Here is an 18,874-nt window from a genome sequence, read left to right as displayed (position 1 = left end):
GCTCACATGTCAGACCTCAGACTATTTATTTTATCATTATGATGATGACAGGACCATCACTTATTCATGCCTAGCTGCCTAAACAAAGAGAATAGACAACACGTACTCTTTTGTCTTGTGTCCATAAAGCACAGAAATAAGCTAAGGCATCATAGGGATCATTCACTGAGTTTTCCAAGGGGCCCTTAGCAACCAGGTGTCTATCTTCAAGGAGATGAAGTAATATTTACGATCTGTTTCTGAAGTTCTTGAAGAAGACTGCATTTGCATTATTTATGGACTGGAAAACAGAACAGTGGGGGACACAGAGGCAGGTGAGATTCTGAGAAAGTGTCACCGCAGCAGCCGGAACGTTGAAGATGGTGTTAATGATTTATTCTCTGCTCCCTTCCTGTCAACATGAATGCTGACAGAAATTCTGACCACTGTAACCTAGACGGCGTGGGCAATGTAAGTAGTAAGCACACTTGTGTCAAGATAATTTAAGGCTTTTGCTAAATTAAAGAGAGAATGTTTTTCAACTCTTCTTTCTTACTCAGTTATTGTTAGAAGAAAGCATAAAATCACAGGAACACTCCTAAAAAATCAGCGTGGTGTAGGCAAAGTTACAAAATGGCATAAGGCTGGAAAGTGAATATTGGCTCTGCCATTTTATTAAATTCTGTGAGATTGGGTAACTTCCTTAACTGCAGTTTTGAGGAAGGAAGCGAATGAAGACTGTACTGTAGATGGATAAGTTGTAAAAATAGATCCTCATTCCTTTTCCATTCTCAAGTTTTTACCTCTCTCTGAGGACACTGGAATGATGATAAATCTAAACATCCAAACAAAGTGAACATTGTCAGGAAAAACAAGAAATTACCACATTTTTATGCAGAAGACAATTTAGGAGTTTTCTAAATTTTCACATGCTGACTTAGATGCAATGCCCATCGGCACTTCTATCCTCTTTTCATACTTAATCTTTTTCTTCGTCTCAACTAGATTAAATCTCTATGAGGGCATATTTTAAAATTTTTATTGTTATTGGGTTTTTTTTGAGGAATTTTTTTCCTGAACCCTTCTTTGGGAGGTTAAGATTCTTAGAACTTATCGTGAGTGTGTGCTAAGTCGCTTCAGTCATGTCTGACTCTGTGTGACCCTATGGGCTGTAGCCCACCAGGCTCCTCTGTCCGTGGGATTCTCCAGGCAAGGATACTGGAGTGGGTTGCATGCCCTGCTCCAGGGGATCTTCCTGACCCAAGGATTGAACTAATGTCTCTTATATCTCTTGCATTGGCAGACGAGTTCTTTAGCACTAAAGCCACCTGGGAAGCCCCTTAGAACTCATCACCTGCTTCTAAATGCTTCAGGTAGTCCCATGCTTTCTCCTTTTTCGGTAACTATTCCCTTCCCTTTCTAAAAAAACAGAAATACAGCAAAATAACATAAAAGTAAATACATGCTCTGCTCCAAATATCTTAAATAACATTATCTCTGAGTCTTGCTAGATAGTTGGTTTATTAATTCAATTAAGATATTCATATAATTTGTATAATAACAATATAATTAAAGCAGTAATTATATAAGCAATATAATTAAATTGTCTTATTCATTTATCTCACTGTTTTCATCTGTTGTCCTGTGTTCATTGGTATTACTGAACTTCTTGTACAGACACATTTCTCCATGTAGTAATTAATGTTATCGATCCTCAGTTAACTTTGGGAAACTTAAAGCCCTAAGGCAGGCAGATATATTCTGAGCAGTCGAAGTGAATGATTGTCAACTTGTGAATGGAAGTGGGTGGGTTCCACGTTCAGTGTGGAATAGAAGGGAGAGATGGTATCCAGTCAATTAAGTCTTGTAACAGGAAAGTACCTGTCTGATCCAGGCAGCCCCTGAGGCTGCTGACTAATAAATGATCTGTATTAACTTTGTTCTATCAGACTGGCCAGGAGCCCCGCCTGAGGGCCTTTGAGGCATCAAAGCCCACCTGTGTTGGTGGTTCACAAGTGAGAATATGACAGGATATTCCGGAACTTTAGAGTTAGAGTCAATTCTCTGGGTTTCAGCCCTGATTCTGCCATATATGATCAGATAAGCATTTATGTCTTCATGGGTATAATGATGCTAACCCCACCTCACAGGATTTTTTTGGGATTAAACTCTGGGGAAAATAACAAAGGCCTAGCATTGGAACCAGCGTTATGGTAACTGATCAATAAATATTCATCTTCTCTGGATCTCATATTTCTAACTGTGTTACTTTCCAAAGCTGTGAAGGTACCTAGTAATGGCATGGGTGGAAAGTTAATCTGCAAGGCTGCCTGGTGTGTTATTTAAGTGTGAAAGGCAAAGAGGAGACAAGGATGACTCCAGGGTTTTGGTTCACTCAACTGGAAGGAGAATTCTTAACACTGAAATGAAGAAGATTGTGGGTACAGCAGGTTTGGGATTAGGGAGAAGGGAAGATTGGATGCTCCTCTTCAGACATGGAGGTGGAGATATCTATTAGGCTTCCCTGGTGGCTCAGAAAATAAAGAATCTGCCTGCCAAGACAGGTGACCCAGGTTCGATCCCTGGGTCAGGAAGATCCCCTGGGGAAAGAAATGGCAATCCACTGGAGACTGGATGAAGATGACTGGAGAAGTCTATGGACAGAGGAGCCTGGCAGGCTACAGTCCACAGGGTTGCAAAGCAACCTGCTCTGTTAGTGACTGAGCAGTTAATACACACGGTGACATACAAGATGTTGAGTAGACAACCATAATAAAATTTTCAGAGCCTCCTCAACATACTCCTGTGTCTCATATACAGCAGATCAGCTCTGCCAACAGGCTGGTGCTCAGCACAGTTACACGAGGTGAAAGCTAGTCACCTTCCCCATTTCTAAAATCAACTAGTTTCTGGTTTCATTTCCAGAAGAAATCTCAATAAGCAGATGAGCAAGTTGTTGTTGTTCAGTCTCTTAGTCGTGTCTCACTCTGTGACCCCATGGACTGCAGCACGCCAGGCTTCCCTGTCCTTCACTATCTCCCTGAGTTTGCTCAAACTCATGTCCATTGAGTCGGTGATGCCATTCAACCATCTTGTCCTCTGTCTTCCCCTTCTCCTGCCTTCTATCTTTCCCAGCATCAGGGTCTTTTACAATGAGTATTCTTGGAACAAGAGACTTGGATATTCTCCAGAAAGCATAAGTATCGCTTACAAGATCTTTAGATGTAGGTTTACATAGAATCCACCAGCCACCAGCCATCTTCCCTGATGGCTCAGATGGTAAAGCATCTGCCTACAATGCAGGAGACCCAGGTTCGATCCCTGGGTTGGGAAGATCTCCTGGAGAAGGAAATGGCAGCCCACTTCGGTATTCTTGCCTTGAAAATCCCATGGACGGAGCGTTGTAGGCTACAGTCCACGGGGTCGCAAAGAGTCAGACACGACTGAGTGACTCTACTTTCACTTTCACTTTACATAGAATATTGCAATGACCTAGTCACTGTAAGGAATGTCTTCCCATTGCTGGAGTTAAATTTACGTGTAGGTTAAAATGAAAGAGGAGAGTGAAAAAGTTGGCTCAAAGCTCAACATTCAGAAAACTAAGATCCTGCATCTGGTCACATCACTTCATGGAAATAGATGGGGAAACAGTGGCTGACTTTATTTTTCTGGGCTCCAAAATCACTGCAGATGGTGACTGCAGCCATGAAATTAAAAGACACTTACTCCTTAGAAGGAAAGTTATGACCAACCTAGACAGTGTATTAAAAAGCAGAGACATTTCTTTGCCAATAAAGGTCCATCTAGTCAAGGCTATGGTTTTTCCTGTGGTCATGTATGGATGTGAGAGTTGGACTGTGAAGAAAGCTGAGCGCCATAGAATTGATGTTTTTGAATTGTGGTGTTGGAGAAGACTCTTGAGAATCCCTTGGACTGCAAGGAGATCCAACCAGTCCATTCTAAAGGAGATCAGTCTTGGGTGTTCATTGGAAGGACTGATGCTGAAGCTGAAACTCCAATACTTTGGCCACCTCATGCAAAGAGTTGACTCATTGGAAAAGACTCTGATGCTGGGAGGGTTTGGGGGCAGGAGGAGAAGGGGACGACAGAGGATGAGACGGCTGGATGGCATCACTGACTCAATGGACATGAGTTTGGGTAAACTCCAGGAGTTGGTGATGGACAGGGAGGCCTGGCGTGCTGAGATTCATGGGGTCGCAAAGAGTCAGACACGACTGAGAGGCTGAACTGAACTGAACTGATATACTGACCATCAGAATACCACAGTTAGTACCTCAAAGATCTCAATTTTACTTGATTCAAATATTTGGCTAAACTAACATGATATATGTTCAAAAAATATTAAGGGAATGAATAATGAGATACATGTGTCTTTTTCAATTTTGGTTTCCTCAGGGTATATGCCTAGTGGTGGGATTGCTGAGTCATATGGTGGTTTTATTCCTAGTTTTTTAAGGAGTCTCCACACCATCTTCCATAGTGGCTGTATCAATTTATAGTCCCACCAATAGTGTAAGAGCATTCCCTTTTCTCCACACTCTCTCCAGCATTTATTGTTGTACAGTTCAGGAAACTCAAACAGGAGCTCTGTTTCAACCTTGAGGGGAGGGGTGGGGAGGGAGATGGGAGGGAGGTTCAAAAGGGAGGGGATATGTGTATACCCATGGCTGATTCATGTTGAGGTTTGGCAGAAAACAGCAAAATTCTATAAAACAATTATTGTTCTATAAAAAAAATAAATTAGTTTTTTTAAAAAAGAAAAAAAAAATCAGACCCTCTGAGAATCCAAATGCTAAACCCTTGTTTCTAAGACAATTGGAGCAAATAAACAACTAAAAGGAAAGATTTTTTTTTTAAAAAGGGAAAAGTGTAATCTTGTCATTTCATTACAGTTTTATTACATTTTACTTCACTGCTTTTATTTTGTGTTTTTTTAATATTATTTTCCACTCCTTTCCAATTTTATATAAAGACATTGATTAGGATATTTTCTGGTTATAGGACTCTACTTTCCTTTGGGGGAAAGTGGAGCAGGATCTAGCACACAGAAATAGAGATATTTGGAGCTAACAATGCAGATAAAAATAGAACTGAATCACAGTGAAACATTATTCTGTTTAATAATTTAAAAAAATAGATGAATGATATATTGTCCTGAGTGTTACTTCTGCCAGTAATAGCACTGATTCATGAGGGTTTTATGTTTGTGGGCTTTGGCTGTTTATTTTATTTTATATTTTCACTGTTTACTTTTTTATTTTGAGGACTACCCAAAGCACTTTATTCATACACAATCTTATTTTATTCTCAATTTTATATTCACAGCACATATAGATAAAATAAAGCCCCTTATAAGAGCCTAAGCCATACTGCAACTTGAAATACCTAATCATTCATCATATCCCCTACAAATTCCTAATATCCCTCCAACTGGTCAAAAGCCTCAGATAAATTGTACCTTCTTCTATATTTTTAAAAATTAAATATTTGAAGTGTTCACTCTTAGAAACACGGGGACCGATTACAGACTACCTACAGATACAGGTGATATTTTTTCAAAGAGACAATTAATAACAATGAGAAAGAGTAGCCAAAAACAACTATGGAATTTAGGGCACTCTTTCAGAGGCAAAGAAAGACCCTTGTCAATAAATGCATGCAGTAGCCAGAGAAACAACTTCAGTGATATGCAAAAGTATTTGACTGTGCGTCCCTATTAACAAAAAATGTTTTAAATTGTCCTCCCATTAAATTGGTTCAGTGGGTAAAGAATCTGCCTGCAATACAGGAGATGCAGGAGACAGGAGTTCAATCCCTGGATTGGGAAGATCCTCTGGAGGAGGGCATGGATACTCACTCCAGTATTCTTGCCTGGAGAATCCCATGGACAGAGGAGCCTGGTGGGCTACAGTCCATGGGGTTGCAAAGAGTTGAATATAACTGAAGTTACTAAATACATAAATATACAAATGTATGTATTTATAATACATACACACTTGTACTGATATACCGTATATCATAAAATATACACAAAGCAAAATAAATGTAAATTTATGTAAATATGACACATCCTAATAATTTCATCCTGTGTCCTAATGGATCACTTTTGTCCCTGGGATGCAGGCACCCCATTTGAAAGACCACCGAACACAGCAGTTCAGTGCTCCAGAAACTTTTCAGCTAAAGGCAGCCTGTCTGTCTCGGTCTCCATTGTGTTTCTGCAGTGGACTGCTGCCTTGCTCCACCAAATACAAAACCCCTGCAGTCTGCTCTTGTCACAGAGGCCTGAACACGACCACCCCAAGCTGTCAGTCTGAGATTGGAGACAGGGAGGCGTCATGTAAGTTTCAAGGGTTGGAAGGGAATAAATACCATAGTCCCAACTGGCTCCTGCCAAGCGCAGAATATGCCAAACCTTTTTTGTAGGGCCTTTGAATGATTTGAATAAGTGTTCATCCCTGCCAACAGCAATATAAAAATTGCCCCTCTCAGAAGCAGTGCTTTGATGTTTGCCCAAGGCATTCTCTTTTTCCAGGCAGGCATTTCCCCTTAACTTTCTGCCAGCTGCTGGCAGTCTTATGACCGCTTATACCCGCTTCTAGATCCATGTTACTTGGTTGTTTCCCGTCATGGGCTTCTTACACAGTTTGCACTCTTCTCATACAGTGTGTGTTTCCGTTCACATATATGCACATACAATCACGCTGTTCAAGAAAAACTAAAGTCTGAGTTGACACTTGGAGAAGGAAATAAATAATTGTGACTTTGTTTTAAACAGATGGACAGCCTAGATAACTGGTGATTAAATAATTCAATTTTCATTCATAAGATGAGCATATATACCCAGTTATTGGCAAGGCATCACATCCCTGATCACAGGACAATGCCATGGTTAGTCATTCATTGTGTACATTTTATGATTGTACATCATTAATGATTTGAGTGGTAGATAGTAGATCTAATCAGGTGAGCTGAAATCAAAGACCATAAAAATGAACCGTTGTAGATGGTGTGGTTCCCAGATAAAACAAGTAGAGGCCCCTCATGAATACCCTGAAAGAGAAGGAACACTCCAGATCATAAATCAGGGTCTTGTTTACATTTGAGTATATGCAGGATAATCATTTACTGGCTTATCCAGCATTATTAATGGTTTTCAGCAAAGTACATCCTTTTACTACCTGTTATGAAACTTATCATGATAAAAATTAGGTATGTTGTGGAAACACATTGTCAAGTTATAAGGAATGACCGCTGGTTTTCTATCCCAATAGCACATTCAAAAATGATCATTATTGACAATTTAAATGTTAATGTAACTTTGATTAAAATACTTGAATTTTTCCCCTTGATTAAAGCCTTCGGCTAGTTTTTGCTTTTTTCCAAATTATAAATTCAATCAGAGCATCTTTCAAGGATAAGTAAAGAAGGAATTTTTAAAAATTAAGTTAAAAAATTAGATTTGACTCACTATGTTGGCACATAAGTGTATTCGAGATAGTTAGTTTAGTATCCTGGCATATACAGAAATGTATTATGTACTATTTAATATGAGTACCGTATGTGTGTTTAAATCTTCAATGTTCATGTTGCAGATCTGTGAGGTTTAATTATCATACATATTCACACCACTTGTCTCACAAACACTGAAAAATAAGCTATATAAAGGTACTTATATATCTGTTTCCAATTCCCTTTGAAGACTAAGAAAATTCTAAAAAAGAATGAAAATTGCTTCACAGAACTTTCGAGTTTAAATACCACTTGAGCACCAATCCATTTATTTTGTGGTTGAGGAACTTGAGTCTGGTTTCAATGACTCACAGCTAGTCGATGGCCAAGTCAAGAGTAGGAGGGAGAAGGTCTGACGCTTTCCCATTCTCTTTAGTCTTCAACCAGAAATGGGCATACTTGTGGCTCCCTTCAATTTTAAAGTTTAATGAAGACTAAAAAATAGTTAAGATTTCCTTGGTATAGTTGATTCACTATGTGTATACTCAAGTTCACTATAGAAAGCTGTAGAGTAGTTTATTACACTGACAATAGAGTCATTTGTTTGGTTTATATTTATTCTAAATAGTACAGATTTCCTAGAGCTTCCATGGTGGCTCAGTGGTGACGAATCTGCCTGCTAATGCAGGAGACTTGGGTTTGACCTTTGGGTCAAGAAGATCTCCTGGAGAGGAAATGGCAACCCACTCCAGGATTCTTGCCTGGAAAATCCCACGGACAGAGGAGCCTGGTGGGCTATAGTCTACAGGGTTGCAAAAGATTCGGACATGACTAAAACAACATCAACAGATGTCCTAACGGGTTGTACCTTTCCAGTCATGTATGCTCTATCAACCAGACTATCTAAATTATGTTTACTATGTAAAATACAAATCTGAACTCTTATCCCCTATTCTTCAGTGGACTTTCATTTTTGATACATGTCAAGGACTAAGTTCCTTCATTCAGCCCTGTCCATACATTCAGCCTCATCTCTTGCACTCTGCCTCTGTCTGTATCTTCCAGCTAATTGTGGCTTCCACACATCACATATGGCTTATTGATTCTGTGCATTTGTTTCTGCTTTCCCCTCTGCATGTAACATTCTCTTCACTATCAGCTCAGCCCCATTCCACTCTACAGACTCATTCTCCCCTCCCTCAGCCCTACCTTCTCCACTGACTGGCTCATACATAAGGCTCAGCACTCAGGTGACACTTTCCTTATGAAACTGTCTTTGACACTCCCTCCATTTCCATTTCTGAGATTAAGTATCGCTTCTCCATGCCTCTCTACTTCTCTCTGCATATTTAATCACTGGTCTTGGACAGATCATTATAACACACTGTGTTATATTTCTACTTCAGCTAGTTTACTGTGAGTTCCTTGAGGGAAGGACTATTTAACAAGCATAGGATCTGATATATTGTAAGAGCTCAGTATAAACTCAACAAATGTCATCATGTTGATTAAATAATTAAACACTAAGTGAGTTAATATGTGAATAGAACAGTGCTTGGTGTGCAGAACATGAAAAATGCCAAGTAATGAATGAATGAATAAATGAAAAGATCTGCCCTAATCCTATATTCTTCTGACTGGTGAACATCCTGCTTCAATAGGAGTCAGGTGGTAGGTGGATGCTGACTGGAATTTGCAAGAAGAATCGGGAAACTTTCTGATTGGGGCAACTTATATGAAGAATTTTTAAGAATGGGAATATTATTTATTTATGGCCGTGCCGGGTCTTCACTGACGTGTGGCTTCTCTCTGGTTGTGGAGAGCAGGGGCTAGTCTTAGTTGCGGTGTGCGGGCTTCTCATTGTAGTGGCTTCTCTTGTTGCAGAGCATGGACTCTAGAGTGCACGGGCTTCTGTAGTTGCTGTTGGTGGGCTCAATAGTTGTGGTTCTTGGGCTTAGTTGCTCCATGGCATGCAGGATCTTCCTGGACCAGGGATGAAACCCACTCCTTCCACATTGGCAGGCAGATTCTTTACCACTGAGCCACCAGGGAAACCTCAAGAATGGGCATATTTTTAAATTGGCCTTGCAGACAGTACTAAGAGAGAACTACAGAAAAAATTGTCAGTCTCACCAAGAGTTTCTTGAAGGCTTTTTCAGTGTACAAAGAAAATGCTATGCTGGTATTACTTCAAGGTGGATCTTCTTCCTAACTCCTTCGCATTCATAAAGCCTTACTTTAGTTCATGACTTTAGATTTATGCCTAATATATCCACTAGGTGTCAAACTTTTATATATAGTGTGCCTCATTGCGATAGTATTGCTGGCTTAGACAAATAAAAAAATTCACTTCCTTCTTGGCTTGAGTGAACACTGCTGTTTTCTGTGTGTGGGCTGCATAGTCAACCAACTTCCTGTCATAATTTGGGGACTAGGAATAAATCATACTATTTAAGAAGAGTAGTTTTTCTCTTGTCTTTCCTCCAATCTCACTAGAAATGGGTTACTCTAACATTGGCAACTCAAAGACAAAACTCATTTGAGGAGTAGTTTACATAGGTTACTATCTAAAATCAGGTGAACTCAGTCCTTTCTTGTCCTGATTTAATTTTTTCTATTTTATTTTTGTTATAATCTGTGGCATGCTGTGAAGTCGGTAGATTCATGAACCTTCACTTCACCTTAAGCTACATTAAATTTTTATGAATAATTAAAATTAATATTTGTATAGTCTTTTATAGTTGACAGAATATTTTCATAAGCATTGTGCTATCTGATCCTTGCAATACTCCAATCAGTTGGATAAGGAACAGTAATTTTATTACATTCATTTTATAGTTGAAGAAATTAAGCCTTCAGTGGTTAAGTGACTTTCTCAAGGTTATATAAATAGAATGTTAGCAGGGCTAAAATGAAAGTCCTATATTTGAAATAAGATATCTGCAATCCTACTCTCTTGAAATACACTTGCAATATCAGCTTATATCAATTTTCAAAATCCTTTAAGTCACCCTAAGAAATATTTTTTATGTATATCTTCATAAATTGATTGATTCTCAGAGATAAGAGTTCAGGGAATACTCTAGGGTAATTCACAACTTCTGGGAAATAAATACTGATCTCTTAATTATATTTTTGCCACATGGATTATTAAAAAGTTAATCTCTAAGTAAAATTAAAATTCAGCCTGATATATGATGAATCTCCCATGGTTACCCTTTGGATATAACAGAGAACTGAAACATTTCTGTGTTTTGGAGAGGAAAAATCTTCTCCATTTTCCTTTTTCTATTTTCCTTCTCCTTAGTCTCATGCCAGATTTCATTCCAAATCTATGCTGACGTTTATCTCATTTCTGCATGACCACTGTGGATTTCTTTATGTCACATGTGGGTTACATCATGCCCTGCCTCTGGTTAGGTATTCCTGATTTCCCTTTGTGCCTTGTAATCAAATTGTTCATATCAGTGATATGCAGAAAAATGTAGAAACTGCCAGGCAGGAGGGTAGGGGGGATATAGGGGTATATTATATTCAGAGAAAGCAAATATAAGGAGAGCAGACTGCCATTTGGAAACAATGTAAAGACAGTAAAACAAATTTTATTGTATAAAATAAAAATAGAACAAAGAATAGGAAGAGAAGTAGCAATATTTTTTCACTTTTAAGACTCTACATGAAATGGTATAATATTACTTAAAAGTTTACTTTGAAATTTTAAATATATATATTATAGCCCCCCTAAAGTGAGTGACAGAGAAGGCAATGGCACTCCACTCTGGTACTCTTGCCTGGAAAATCCCATGGATGGAGGAGCCTGGTAGGCTGCAGTCCATGGGGTCACTAAGAGTCCGACATGACCGAGCGACTTCACTTTCACTTTTCCCTTTCATGCACTGGAGAAGGAAATGGCAACCCACTCCAGTGTTTTTGCCTGGAGAATCCCGGGGACGGGGGAGCCTGGTGTGCTGCCGTCTGTGGGGTCACACAGAGTCGGACACGACTGAAGTGACTTAGCAGCAGCAGCAGCAGCAGCAAAGTGAGTGAGTGAGTGAATGAATGAAAGTCACTCAGTTGTGTCCAACTCTTTGCTACCCCATGGACTCACAGACAGAGAACCCCACCAATCTCCTCTGTCCATGGAATTCTTCAGGCAAGAATACTGGAATGGGTTGCCATTTTCTTCTTCAGGGGGTCTTCCCAACCCAGGGATTGAACTTGGGTCTCCTGCATTATAGGCAGATTCTTTACCATCCAAGCCACCAGGGAAGCCCAACCCCCTAAAGCAACCAGCTAAAAAAAGAACAATTAGTTATAGCTAATAAGCCAAAAAATGAGAAAAAATAGAACCATAAAAATTAATCAAAAGAAGGTAGAAAAAGAGAGAAAAGGGGAAAAAAGCCTGACAAAAAAGTAAATAAAACATCATTCTGTTGGAATTAGAACCATCCTTGTCAATTAGTTCAGTTTGGTTCAGTCACTCAGTTGTGTCTGAATCTTTGCGACCCCATGGATTGCAGTACACCAGGCTTCCCTGTCCATCATCAACTCCCAGAGCTTACTCAAACTCATGCCCATAGAGGCAGTGATGCCATTCAACCATCTCCTCCTCTGTCAATAACCATCTCATCCATGTCAATAATCACATTAAATGTTAATAAGCTAGACACGATTAAGAAGTAGAAATTGTTAGATTATATTACAAAACAAGATTGGAATATATGCTTTCCATAAGAAATTCACTTTAGATATAAAGACATAAATAAGTTAAAAGTAAAAAAGATGTACAAAGAGATATCTTACAAAATGCTAAAAAATAAAAGCACTAGGGTGGTATATTAACATAAGGCAAATTAGATGTCAGAGAAAACTTTTCAACATCCTTCTCTCAGTATAAGCATACCTTGGTGATATGCTGGTTTGGCTCCGAATTTTTGCAATAAATAAATTTTGCAATAAAGCAAGTCACAGATTCTTTAGTTTCCTAGTGTATATAAACATTTTTTGATTCTCTATGTATTTACTTTTAAAACTTATTTTAATTTATTTTAATTGGAGAATAATTACTTTACAATATTGTGATGGTTTTTGCCATACATCAACATGAATTGGCCAAGGGTATATATGTGTCCCCCATCCTGAACTTCCTTCCCACATCCCTTCCCACACTATCCCTCTGAGTTGTCCCAGAGCCCTGGCTTTGGGTGCCCTGTTTCATGCATTGAATTTGCACTGGTCATTTATTTTACAAAAGGTAATGTGCATGTTTCAATGCTATTCTCTCAAATCATCAAAAATGTTATGTTTATATCATACTGTAGAATATTAAGTATGAATAGCATTATGTCTGAAAAATAATGTTATCTACCTTAATTAAAGAATACTTTATTGCTATGTGTTCTAACAAACATCTAAGCCTTCAGTGCATCATAATCTTTTTGCTGGTAGAGGGTCTTTCTTCAGTGTTGATGACTGCTGACTGATGAGAATTTTGGTTGCTGAAGGCTTGGGTGGCTATGGTAATTTCTAAAAATAAGAGAGCAATGAAGCTTTCTGCATCTATTAACTCTTCCTCGCATGAACTATTTTGTAGCAATGCTGTTTGATGGCATTTTGCCTACAGAAGAACTTCTTTCAAAATTAGAATCAATCCTCTAAAACTATACCACTGCTTTACTCATTAAGATTATGTAATAGTCTAAATACTTAGTTGTCATTTCAACAGTCTTGGCAGCATCATCACTAGTAGTTTCCATCTCAAGGAACCACTTTCTTTGCTTACCTAGAAGAAGCAACTCCTCATTTGTTTAAGTTTTATCATGAGATCGCAGCAAATTACATCTTCAGACTCCACTTATAATTTTAGTTTTCTTGATATTTCCATAACTTCTGCAGTTGCTTTCTCCATTGAAGTCTTGAACCCCTTAACCTCATTTATGAGGTTTGGAATCAACTTCTTCTGCACTACTGTTCTTGTTCACTGCTTCCCATGAATCATGAGGGTTATTTTTTTCATTTTTATCTAAAGAGTTTTTTATTAATACATCAAATTACCAAGACAATTAGTTGCATATGACAGTGCATTTTTATCTCACTAATACATGGTGATTTTATAAAATTCCAGTTTCATTATTTTGGTGGCATCTAAAATTATATTGAATTTTTTTTGTTTTCATATTTTTCTACTAGCATTTTCTATCCACTACCATTCTTTCTTAATTTATTTTTGATTGAAGGATAATTACAATATTGTGTTGGTTTCTTGCATACATCAGTATAAATCAACCATAAGTATACATATGTCTCCTCCTTGAATCTCCCTCCCACCTCTCACCCCATCCCACCCCTCTAGGTTGTTACAGAGCATGAGTGTTCTGAATGGCATCTACAATCGTGAATCCTTTCCAGAAGATTTTCAATTTACTCTGTCTAGATCCAACAGAAGAATCCCTATCTATGACAGCTATAGAGTGACAAAATGTATTTGTTAAATATGAACATTTGAAAATTGAAGTTACTCCTTGATCCATGGGCTGCAGAATGGATGTTGTGTTAGTAGGCATGTAACCTCATTGTCCATCTCCTTCAGAGCTCTTGAATGACCAGGTGCATTGTCAGTAAGCTGTACTATGTTGAAAGGAATCTTTTTTTTCTGAGCAGTAGGTGTCAACAATAGGCTTAAAATATTCAGTAAACCATATTGTAAAGAGATGTGCTTTTATTCAGGCTTTGTGGTTCCATTTATAGAACACAGGCCAAGTAGATTTAGCATAATTCTTAAGGACCTTAGGATTTTCAGAATGGTAAAACTCTGGGAGATGGTGAGGGACAGGGAAGCCTGGCGTGCTGCAGTCCATAGGGTTGCAAAGAGTCAGACACAACTTGGTGACTGAACAACAACAAATGAGCATTGGCTTCAACTTAAAGTTAATAGTTACGTTACCTCCCAGCAAGAGAATCAGTGTGTCCTTTAAGTTTGAAGCTGGGCATTGACTTCTGTAGCTATGAAAGTCCTTGATGACATGTTCTTCCAATAGAAGGCTGTTCTACATTGAAACAGTGTTGCTTAGTGTGTGTTGTTGTTTAGTAGCTAAATTGTGTCCTACTCTTTGCAATCCCATGGATTGTAATCCACCAGGATCCTCTGTCCTTGGGACTTCCTTGGCAAGAATGCTGAAGTGGGTTGCCATTCTCTTCTCCAGGGGATCCCCTCGACTTAGGGACTGAACCCGCATCGCCAGTATGGCAGGCAGATTCTTTATCACTGATTCTTCCCACCCACCTGGGAAGCCTACTCTTGACTGTAGCCACCTCCATTATCTTAGCTAGATCTTCTGAGTAACTCGCTGGAGCTTCTACATTCACACTTGATGCAGCTTCTACATTCACACCTGATGCTTCACTTTTCACTTTTATGTTATAGAAGCAGATTCTTTTCTTAAACCTCATAAGCCAATCTTTGCTAGCTTCAAACTTTTCTTCTGAGGCTTTCTCATCAATCGTGGCCTTTTCAGAATTGAAGAGAGTTGGGGCTTTATTCTGGATTAGACTTTGACTTAAGGGAATGTTATGGCTTCTTTGATCTTCTGTCAAGACCACTAAAACTTTCATCAGCAAAAAAATTCTGTTTTGCTTTCTTATTGTTTGTGTATTCACTGGAATAGAACTTTTAATTTCCTTCAAGGGCTTTTCCTTTGCATTCACAACCTGGCTGTTTGGTGCAAGAGGCTCAGTTTCTGTTCTCTTTCAGCTTTCAATATGCCTTCTTCACTAAGTTTATTTCTAGCTTCTGATTTAAAGTCAGAGATATGCGACTCTTTCTTTCACTTGACTACTTAGAGACCACCACAGGGTTATTAATAGGTGTAATTTTAATATTGTTATGTCTCAGGGAATGGTAAGGCCTAAGGAGGAGGGAGGAGGGTGAAAGGCAGGTCAATGAAGCATTCAGGACACACAACATTTTCAATGAAGTCCACTCTCATATGGGCATAATTCATGGTGCCCCCAAAACAATTATAACAGTAACATCAAAGACAACTAATTATGGATCACCATGACACAAATAACAAAAATATTTAAAAAAAAAAACAACTTTGTGAGGATTGCAAAAATGTGATGCAGAGACACAAACGAAGTGAGGAAATGATGTTGCGAAAAATGGTGCTGATAGATGTGCTCAGCATAGGGTTGCTTCAAATCTGCAACTTGTAAAAAAACACCATATCTGCAAAGAACAATAATGCAAAGTGAAACAAAGTGAGGTATGTCTATAACTGGTGGAATAATTGGGCTGAATATCAGTAAGGATATGGAAGACTTGAACAGCACTATCAACCAACCTGATTTAATTGACGTTCACAAATCCCACCTAACAACAGCAGACCACACATTTTTTTTCCAGATGCAATGGCATATTTACCAAAATACACCATATTCTGCTCCATAAAACAAATTTAGGCTTATTTCCAGGGATTGAAATCTTACAAAATGTATATTCTGACTCAGTTATATCCTACTCTTTGTGGTCCCAAGTACTGTAACCTGCTAGATTCCTCGTCCATGGAATTTTCCAGGCAAGAACAGTGGAGTGGTTGTCATTTCCTACTCCAGGGGATCTTCAAAACCCAGGGATCAAACCTGAGTCTCTTGCATCTCCAGCACTGGCAGGTGGAATCTTTACCACTAGCACCACCTGGGAAGCCCCGTACTCTGACTACAAATGAATTAAATCAAAACCAGTAACAGAAAGATATGCAGAAATTCCCAAATATTTGGAAACTAAAGAACACAGAAAGAATATCCAAGGACTGTGTGACAACTCCCAAAGGAATAACATAGATAAAATGGTAATATCAGAAAGAGAAGAAACAGAAAAAGGAACTGAAGAAATATTCAAAATTTTTTCCCAAATTAATGTTGGACACCAAACCACGGACTTGGGAAGCTCAAAGAACTGTAAAGAGAATAAATGCCAAAACAACAGTAAGGCATATCTTTGAAGATGAAGAAAACATCCTGAATCCAAATAAGTATAAAAATAATTATATGATACAACCAAGTGTGATTTAATCCAGGTTCAATATTCAAAAATCAGTTAATGTAGCCCATTGAATCAACAGACTATAACAGAAAATCACAGGATCATATTAGCAGATGCTGAGAAAGCACTTATAAAATTCAAAATTCAATACCTAATTGTGATAAAAACTCTCAGTGTACTAGGAATACAGGAAACTTTCTCAACTTAATCAAACTCTCTACAGAAAACCCTACAGCTAAACATCATACTTGATGGTGACAAACTTGAAGCTTTCCCACTAAAATCATGTGCAAGTGTAGGATATGCCCCCTCATCACTCCTTTTCAACATAGTAATGGATATATTTGCTAATGCAATAAAGCAATCAAAGGAAATTAGAAGTATTTGGATTAAGCAAGGAAACAAAACCATCTTTGCTGGAAGGAGAAATTACAAAGGGACACACAACACCTCAGCTGCTGATGGTTATGTTCATTGTCTTGCTTGGGTTGATGGTTTCAGAGATGTATATATAAGTCAAAATTTATCAAATTATACACTTTAAATACCTACCAGTTATTGTATGTTAAGTATATCTCGATAAAGCTGTGAAAACAAGTACACGAAAAGGTTAATTGGTGGCAAACAGACTGAAAAACAAGGACAGACCTTGATAAAGGCAGACACTGGAATTGCCACCGTGTCGTGCCTGCATTTCCCCAACTGTCACCTTGTTCTCTTCTCTGAGATGGAAGAAATGTCCTCCTTTGTCCCCATTTGTGCTCTGACTCCACCCCTTGGGTCTTCAACAGAACTTGGCTCCTTAGCTTTCCTACTGTCCCCATCATCAATCTTTAACCGTCCTTTGGTAATTCTCACCAGAACACAAATGCGCTTTCATTATCTTTCATTTTTAAAACAAAATACAAGCCTTCTTCAGCTAAATATAGTCCTCTAGTTACTGCCGCATCTACACACATTCACATGCACATACGCAGTCTTCCACATCTGATCACAGCACTTCTTTTAATTCCCCCAAATTTTGTGAATTTGCCGGCTCTGCTGCAGCCTAATGATGTAACTTTGAGAACTTATTTAACTCTCTGAGACTGTTTACCACCTGCAAAACATGTTATGACCCATTTTTGATCTATTTCAAAATGTGATAAAAGGATTGAATGAAGTCAAGTTTCTCTGCCTGCCAGTGCCTGACCAAGAACACATCAGACTCAGTTAATACACACATGCTACATTTCTGCCCACCTGGTATCCAGAGCTATCTTCCTCCAGTTTCTCTCCTCCCTTTGTTTCTAGGTGGGTGAGTCAGCACAGCTCAGCACCTCACAGGCAAAGTTCCCCTTATTTTCCTTAAATCCATCAATCCCTTCTCAAGGCCAATAAGCATTGCTAGACCGCGCTACTGCTCCCTCCCACGTGCACCCGGTAAACACTTGCTGTGCATGCTGAGGCTGGCCGACAGCCCTGCTTACTCAGAGCTTCTACCTATTTTCTCATTCTCCAGACCCATTAATGTCTGCTGCTACTGCTGCTGCTAAGTTGCTTCAGTCGTGTCTGACTCTGTGCGACCTCATAAATGACAGCCCACCAGGCCCTGCCGTCCCCGGGATTCTCCAGGCAAGAACACTGGAGTGGGTTGCCATAATGCCTAGTATCTCCTAAAACATTGATTTCTTTAGTGCAATTTAATCTTCACGCATTTCTTTAAAAACCACCCTCCCTGCAGTCAATGTAACAATAAACTAAAATACAAGTAAAAATGAAAGCCCTGTTCCTATATTATGTGTACTTCCCAGTAGGACTACTATGTAGGTATTTGCTTATATTAATCTTACTTGTTTTGTGTTTATGTTTCCCCTCAACCTACATAATCCTTCAGGGTAATAACATTTTTCTTTTGAGTTTATGTCAAGTAATTAATATGATATCCAATTTATATTTGTTCCATTAATTTTACATGGCTTTTTTTTTTTTTTTTGGCCCTGTCAGGATCTTAGGTCCCAGTTCAGTTGAGTTTAGTCACTCAGTCGTGTCTGCCTCTTTGTGACCCCATGAACTGCAGCACGCCAGGCCTCCTTGTCCGCCATTAACTCCCAGAGCTGACTCAAACTCATGTGCATTGAGTCGGTGATGCCATCCAACCAGGGTCTTTTCTAATGAGTCAGTTCTTCGCATCAGGTGGCAAAAGTATTGGAGTTTCAGCTTCAGCATCAGTCCTTCCAATCAATATTCAGGACTGATTTCCTTAAAGATGGACTGGTTTGATCTCTTTGCAGTCCAAAGGACTCTCAACAGTCTTCTCCAACATCACATTACAAAAGCATCAATTCTTCGGTGCTCAGCTTTCTTTATAGTCCAACTCCCACATCTATACAAGACTAC

General features: G+C 38.8%; 1 non-coding gene across 1 annotated transcript; it reads left to right on the top strand.

Annotated features, from left to right (window-relative positions):
- The first annotated feature begins 3,240 nt into the window (after positions 1 to 3,240).
- On the top strand, positions 3,241 to 3,312 carry TRNAC-ACA (transfer RNA cysteine (anticodon ACA)). The gene has a single exon. It is a non-coding gene; the product is annotated as a tRNA-Cys (tRNA).
- Positions 3,313 to 18,874: the final 15,562 nt, after the last annotated feature.

Source organism: Bos taurus, chromosome 16, assembly GCF_002263795.3.
Source record: "Bos taurus isolate L1 Dominette 01449 registration number 42190680 breed Hereford chromosome 16, ARS-UCD2.0, whole genome shotgun sequence".
In the NCBI taxonomy this organism is placed as follows: domain Eukaryota; kingdom Metazoa; phylum Chordata; class Mammalia; order Artiodactyla; family Bovidae; genus Bos; species Bos taurus.
Note: the sequence above shows the minus strand (reverse complement) of the source record. Positions and strands in the feature narration are given on the sequence as shown.